The sequence below is a fragment of the Zootoca vivipara genome, chromosome 3 (genome assembly GCF_965207765.1).
Source record: "Zootoca vivipara chromosome 3, rZooViv2.hap1.1, whole genome shotgun sequence".
Classification (NCBI taxonomy): Eukaryota; Metazoa; Chordata; class Lepidosauria; order Squamata; family Lacertidae; genus Zootoca; species Zootoca vivipara.
This window is the reverse complement of record NC_142586.1, coordinates 36,112,318-36,120,024: the sequence shown is the minus strand read 5'-3', so window position 1 is coordinate 36,120,024 and position 7,707 is coordinate 36,112,318. Positions and strand designations below refer to the sequence as shown.

At 42.0% G+C, this 7,707-nt stretch overlaps 1 long non-coding RNA gene across 1 annotated transcript in view; it reads left to right on the top strand.

Moving 5' to 3' along the window:
• Positions 1-5,717: 5,717 nt before the first annotated feature.
• The window catches only part of LOC148686214 (uncharacterized), a 44,538-nt gene continuing 42,548 nt past the window's right edge, over positions 5,718-7,707 (top strand). The window contains exon 1 of the long non-coding RNA XR_015948908.1: positions 5,718-5,855. This is a non-coding gene — a long non-coding RNA (uncharacterized LOC148686214). The remainder of the gene's footprint in view (positions 5,856-7,707) is intronic.

Here is a 7,707-nt window from a genome sequence, read left to right as displayed (position 1 = left end):
GGGACTTTATGGGGGATACCCTCCTTCCCCCAACTAATCTCTTTTGCAAGCAACCATGTCAGCTTAAACTTTACCATGGCAAAGGGGGAAGTATAATTAGCAGGAAGGGGAAACCTGGCTCACTAACAGGCTGGGTGGCCAGCAGTGTAAACTCCAAAAGCTGAAATGACACCTTTTTTGAGCATGTGCAGAAGAGTTGTTACATGTGGTCAAATGATTTGTAGTTTTCTCTTTCCAAAGAAAGCAACAAATCTATTGATTCCTTTATGCTGCCAGTTGTACCCCTTGCAGCAGTAAAGTTTTTCCTCCCCAACACACTTCAAGGTTCAAGTATTTACCAGGACTGATTGCAGAACCCACAATGGTTTTTTGTGAAGAGGAAGTTGTTTAGTATTTGGCAGGAAGTCAATAGGCAACTCCTAGGCTAACAGATACACATATCTTAACAACTAACACACCCACACTGTGCTATCCATTGCCAGTGTGGGATTATGCAGAACCCTCTCAACCAATAACTGGCTTTGAAAAGAGAATATTGTATGAAATGAACAGAATTAGCTACTTAAAGGCCCACAGGATTTCTGGGCATGCAAGGAGCATTGTTGCAATCCACCCAACAGCTCATTGAAATAACAATGGTCTTCTGAAATATGGCAATACAGTCCTGAAATTTGGTGCACATGTATTCCAAGAAACTCCAATTATTATGAAAATCTGAAAAGAGGGCATTTGCACCCTTTCCCATCAAAACACCTCTGGAAATTCTGACCTGCTGGCATCTGGGACTCCACCATATCCCAATATGAATTTGGGCAGCTGTTAAAACTGTTTAAGGTGACTTTTAGATAGGCGGTGTTGTTAATCTGCTGATTCTATGAAGTATGTTCTATAGATTTCGTTATTTATATTGTTCTTTGGGAGTTTCAGGGGGGTACATAGCTGTGGCTGCAATGCTAGCGGTCAGCATCTATTGAGATTATAAAAATCTGCTGGAAATAACTTTACAATAAAATACCGTCTATTTTGTAAGGACGTGGGTGACGCTGTGGGTTAAACCACAGAGCCTAGGGCTTGCTGATCAGAAGGATGGCAGTTCAAATCCCCGCGATGGGGTGAGCTCCTGTTGCTCGGTCCCAACTCCTGCTAAGCTAGCAGTTTGAAAGCACCTCAAAGTGCAAGTAGATAAATAGGTACAGCTACAGCGGGAAGGTAAACGGCGTGTCCATGTGCTGCTCTGGTTTGCCAGAAGTGGCTTAGTCATGCTGGCCACATGACACAGAAGCCAGTAAAGCGAGATGAGCGCCGCAACCCCAGAGTCGTCCGCGACTGGACCTAACGGTCAGGTGTCCCTTTACCTTTACTGTCTATTTTAATCAGCACCGATGCTGTAACAATAAAGTAAAATTAAAACTGAGATCATAGTTCTGTTAACATGGTTAGGGAAACATTTTAGTAAGCTGTAATTCATAAAACATTCACATGTGCTCATTTTACAAAACGGGTTTTTGTTGTTTTCAAATAATGGAGAAATTCAAGGCTCATTATTTTAACCACTAATATGTATCCTGTGAAAGAAGAGATGTTGCTATTATTCCAAAACAGAAACATGACCTGATTCGCATTAGCCAGCTTATTATATATAAAAAAAGGGTTTCTTTCTCAAGTTTTTGAAATCTTAGCAAATGCTATTGTAGACTTAATTTGGAAAGAATGACCGCTTCCCCAACATAAAGGGGAGGCGCATTTTGTGCAGTCGCGTGCAGCCCCCCTGGGAACCCTAGGGCAGACCTGGAAGTTTGGAGGCTGGCACTGCCTACCTGAGGCTGGAGGCTGGAGTCACCGCCCACTCCATCAGCCGACCAATCCGGCCAAAGGGGGCGTGCCAGGGGGATTGGCCAGGTAGGATCAGGTAGGCTTACCTGCACACAAAGAAGAGGAGCCATTCTTGGGAAGCAGCCGACGGATTCAGAGCTTTCCCACCCTCCACTCCCTAACCTTTTGCTTGCTTTACAGGTCCATAGAAGAATAAAATAAATAAAAAATAAAAAAATAAAAATAAAGTAAAAATAAAGTAAAAAAATAAAAATAAAATAAAAATAAAAAATATGTTACTTCCACAGGCTTCTTGCTTTTCAGGTTTTCTTCCACAGGCTTCTTGCTTTTCAGGTTTTTCTTCCACAGGCGTACACGCACGCAGGCGCTGCTACGACCGGTCGCTGTTAAAGGGCTGGAAAGGACTTTCCCTGCATTGGCAGGTTTCGCCTTTCCCGTAGCAATTCGTCACAACTTTGGCGGATGCAGGCCTTGGGCGGAATCCTTTAGTCATTTACACAAAGGGGAGGGGCGTGGGGGCGGTGACCCCCCGCCCTATTGCGGCGGCGATAACAGGGTTCCCGTAATCGGGCATCAGGGGGGGGCATTTGGCGATGCCACTTGGCTGGTTATTGACCTCCCCCTCCAGCGGCGGCGATCCGGGGGGCGGGCTATCTGCTTGAACATATATTCTCCAGAGTTAGCCCAACCCCCACTCATGCTGGACAACCCTGAAGATCACCCCACCCCCTGCGGGGGGCTGGGAGGGATATACGCCCAATGCCTGCGCCAAGGTCTTCCTACATCTGAATTTTAATAAAGTTGTGGCCAATTTTTAATCCCATAAATACGTGGTCCTGTGTCATTATTCCACTCAGGGCTGCCCTGGGGGGCTGGGGGGACTCCGCCTGGCTGCGCAAATATCTGGGTATCATTAATATTGCCAGACTGCTTCATCTAAGACACATGGCCTCATCATCAAAGATAATAAGAATTAGATTGCTTTGAAAGATTACAAATGCAGGAGTAAAAACATTATTGGTTATTATATATTTAATTAGCATGGTGTAATTGACATGGCTGCTGTGCTTCCAGTTGGCTCCACCTGCCTCGATCATCACCAGGATCCAACTATGCTTCTTTTAAACAGATTTAACATCAAGTTGGCCCTCAACTGGCAAATTGCTCCAAGCTAACTCCAGTTGGCTGCTATGTAGACAGGATTCATATTCAGTTCAACAAAGACTGTAACTTTATGTGTGGCCATGCATTTGGTGGCTTATCTAATTATTAATTGCCTCTCTGTTCATTAAGTATTACTGCCACAAATACCGAAAAACTTTTTTTTAAAGTTGGACAATCAGAAACAAAAGTTACCAAATTCATATTGGTCTTGGGGCAGAGGAATTTGCATGGAATTTATATGGCACTGATTCTTAAACAAATTTTGACTTGCTTTTCTTTCTTTTTGAATGAGAAAATAGTTAATCAATGTATTATCCTTTTCTTTGTAATTTTCTACCACCCATTTAATTCTGGAAACCTCTACCACGTAAGAGGTTTGGTAACTATATTCAGTAACTATTTTTAAAACATAGTAGGAAAACTTATTCAAAATGAAATAAGGTGTGGGGGTGAGAAAGGGTACCCTATTAAATAAACCAAGAGAGAATAATAATAATACTGCTCCAGACATTAAAATGACACTTTTTGAGCATGTGCAGAAGAGTTGTTGTACAATGGCGGTCTCGCTGAAACCAATCGAGGGGAGGGGGGTATCCCAAAGGTCAGCAAAATCCCACCCCGGGCCCCTGAAACCCAATTCCAAGTAGGTAGTTGCGAGAGGGGACTCTCCGCTATTTTAAATGGGGCGCCTGCTGCAAACCCCAACGCTGCAACCGCAGCTATGGGAAGCAAGCCACTGCGCGCAGCCGTCTGGCGAGCGGGGCAGCAGCGAGCTCAGAGGGCTCAAGGGCCCAAGCCCTGTGGGGCAAAGCCTTTGAAAGCGGTGGGAAAGGCGGGGGGCGGTAAAGGGATCGATGGGACGAGGAATTAAACTAATAAAAGAAATAGAGAAGGTCGTAAATAACGAAAACAGATCACCGTAATTGGTAGAAAGGTCTCTTTTTTGGCTCACAGCGGACACGATGCTGGTGTTCCAATGCACTGACCAAGAGAGAAAGCTCAGGGTCACGTGCATTGGCATATATAGGTCCCTTGATCCATTTGGCTAGCGTCCCCATTGGTCAGATTCAACCCGGCATCAAGGGACCTACCAATTGGGTGTTGTGCCTATCCAATCGTACCCACCCACAACACAAGGGTTAGGTTGCCAGGCCTCACCACAACACATGCCCCCTTTGAGGGAAGACACGGTTAATAATAAAAAAGCCACTCTGGAGGATTATTTGCTACACAGAAAAGAAATGTAGCTCAAAGAATCTTTTTTTCCCATACTGAACCCAAATTATTGTTTCACATCTCTGTGCCATCTTCTTATTAAACAATAAAGCACATTTTGCCCTTAAGGGTTCTGGAAACAATTACATCTGCACACAGCGGATGTGTGGACATGTAAGAAACAGCAATGAAGATTTGGATTGTGCATTGAAAATATGTGGCTGCCCAGGAGATTTTAGTATTTGCACTGGCCAAATCAAGCAAAATTCAGTAGCTAGAACTCAGGGAAAGTATGAAATAGATTATGACTACCTAAGTAATTATTGCAACCATGAAGTTTACCATAAAATCCTAACATTGCTTTCAAATTACATAATATATAGCACCGTACATAATAATTTTCTTTGAAATAAGCAAAGTGCACTGCTTTTCCATCTCACTTGATATTTGCAGTCTACGTTTTTTGAACTCCACATATTTAGGGCTGGCTCACATGAATATGGTGGTCATTTTTAGTAAGAGCTGTTTGTTGCTGTTTTTTTTTTTGGTAAAGGCTGAATAGAAGTATGTATACATAGTAAAGCTATATGATCACAATTTAAGAAATCACTGCACAGGTTTCCACAAATCCCTCATTTTGGGAAACCAAATTGTGCTTTGGGCACGTGCAAGAGAGGACAAGCAACAGTTCCACCAGGTTGGCATATCACTAAGGATTGAAAATAAACCCCAGAACATGGGAATCAACCCAAATACAGTATTCGTTTTCTTGTTTGCTTCTGGTGTCTACAAGACTCCCCAGCAGCTTTACAGCAGGTACCAGTACTTTTTCATAAGTTCATTTCACGGTGGTGCTGCAAAGCTTAAAAGTATGGCATCATATAGATCAAGTAAGCTGCGCTGGTTCCTTTCAGCCAGTCAGGATCAAAGGTTAGGTTCAAATTGTGAGGGTTTGCCTGATAGCATTATTGTCCTTGGCCTTTAACATCACAGCTGCCATGGGATGAACCCACAGCTTTATGCTGCTGCTGCTGCAACTTCTAAAGAGCCCTCTGTTACTCAGAAGTGCAACACAGTAATTTTTATGGCCTCTTGGTATTTTACTGCCAAAGGGACAATTCACTTTTAAAATGTACCACTGGCTCTCTCTTCAGGAGTGGCAATTGCTGTACCACAAACAAGTAATGCAGTTCGGTCTGCATATTTGGTTCTCCACAACTTGGGCTTATCACTCCTTTGGATCCATCCCACAGGAAGAAATGACTGTCTGGTCAAGTAAATGTGTTTCAACTTGCCACTTCATAAATTTTTATGTAACAATCACAACAACCAATGTGTTAAAAGTTCCAAATGCAAATTATAATCCGTGTGGTTTTCCTCCAATGTCCTATCACAGAATGCTTATAAAGGCGCTACAATATGGTGAAAGCATATAACTATATTATTTTGATGCTGCTAACGAGAGGGATTTCTTAAGAAGAATCGCATGACAGAAATATAATACAACTAGAATGAACTTGGAAAGGAGCATTACTGTTGTCTAACAAGAGAAAGGGATTTTCCATTGGTGGTGCCATAGCTATCGAATGTACTGCTCATTGAAGTTTGTCTGATGTCTGTGTATGTTGTCCTTCATGCACCAGGTAAAAACATTTCTAGTCTTTCAGGCATTTTAAATGAAATTTCTTTTTAGATCAAATGGACAATGTAATTGAGCCATCCATTCTGCTCACCAAATTGGTTTAGTGGTGAAGTTGTGGTGAATTTGGAAAGTACTTGTGTGTTGTTTGCAGGGGTGGGGTAATATTTTTAAGGAAGCGTCGATTTCACTATTAGCCTTCTGCTCACACAATGAGACCCTCCCCTACAGGTCCCATGCCCCTTAGATCTGCTCCAGAGCATTCCCCGATCCTCTGAAGCAAATTTTTGGGTTACACTGTGGGTTGCAGGGAAAGGAGGTAGCCATTCTTCCCAGCATTGTCTGTTTCCAAATAAATTGTCTGCTTTGAAACCTTCTGGTAATGAGGTATGAATTTTCATGTGTGCGCGATTGTATTAAACAAAACAATGAAAACATTTTGATTGCTATTTAACTTATGAGTTCAATACTATGCTGATCAGACGGGTTCAAATAAGCATATTGTTGAATAAGGACAAAGAGAGCTTTTGAAGTGGACAAAAATCTTCCCAATAATAGCTATGTACAAAAAAATACCCCAAGCAAACTCAAAATGAGCCCAAACAATGGAAGGCAGCCATCTAGTTGTTCTAGAGGAGTGTGAAATTATTCTCTTGATTCTGAAATTGTGTGTGTGTGTGTGTGTGTGTGTGCGCGCGCGCGCGCGCAGTATATAGTCACCTTGGGCTGAGTGCCCACATGCTATTGAAGCTGCATTCAAAACTTTTCCCCATTCATTCGCAGACCAAATAATCAGCTGGTGTGAATGGCCATCACTCCACTGACTACTACTCCAAAAGCCTGCACACACTTTCGCATGAAATTTTTAAAATATCTGTTGTAAGAATCTGCTACTTGACCTTTTTGAGCAAAGTTAATGGTTTAAAATGATAAAACTAACATGAGAACTTTAGACAGGAAATAGTTGTGCAAAACATCAACTGCTCACTGAATATTTGTATACCTGGCAAACATATGGAAATAATGTGCTATTGAAATGCACATTGAAGAATTGGAGAACATTTTCTGAGAAATTACATCTCAGCTCTATATAACACTTTTCTCTGAGAAGCAGGAACTGCTTGTGAACTGCCTAGACCAGGCATAGCCAAACTCAGCCCTCCAGATGTTTTGGGACTACAACTCCCACCATCCCTAGCTAACAGGACTAGTGGTCAGGGATGATGGGAATTGTAATCGCAAAACATCTGGAGGGCTGAGTTTGCCTATGCCTGGCCTAGACAGATGTTGTTCTTTTACTTTTGTGTAAAGTGTGTAATGAAGGTGCTAAGTTTGAGAAAAATGACGGGATGCAGGGAGAAATAGATTTTTATTTTTAAATAATAGTTTTAAATAGTATTTTAAAAGCCAGCTATATGAAGCATTGGGTTTTTTAAAATATTTTTTTTAATTGTCATGATCCATTCCCTGAAACCTAGGGTGGGAGGACATGCAGAATGGGAAGATCCTGCATAATACATGGAGAAGAAGCAGATGGTTTGTAAAGAGTGGAGGAAAGGGCGTCTCCTGCTGAGTTGAACACTTTGCCATTGATTACAGCACGTGTACTTGCATTCTGTTGACATTTCCTAAAATGTTCTGAACATATTTCAAAAAAACAATAAAGGTAAGTGTGGAGTTAAATGTCTATTTGGGTCACTTGGAGGAACCAATAAAGATGTTTATTTGTGTTGGGTGTTCTCTTGAAAATGTGAAAAATGAGCATTCAATTTAAGAGCTCCTAACTGATTAATGGGCTCCAGCTGTGCCACTCTGAGTGCTCTACCAAAGGGAGAAATAGTTTTCTACATTTTCTG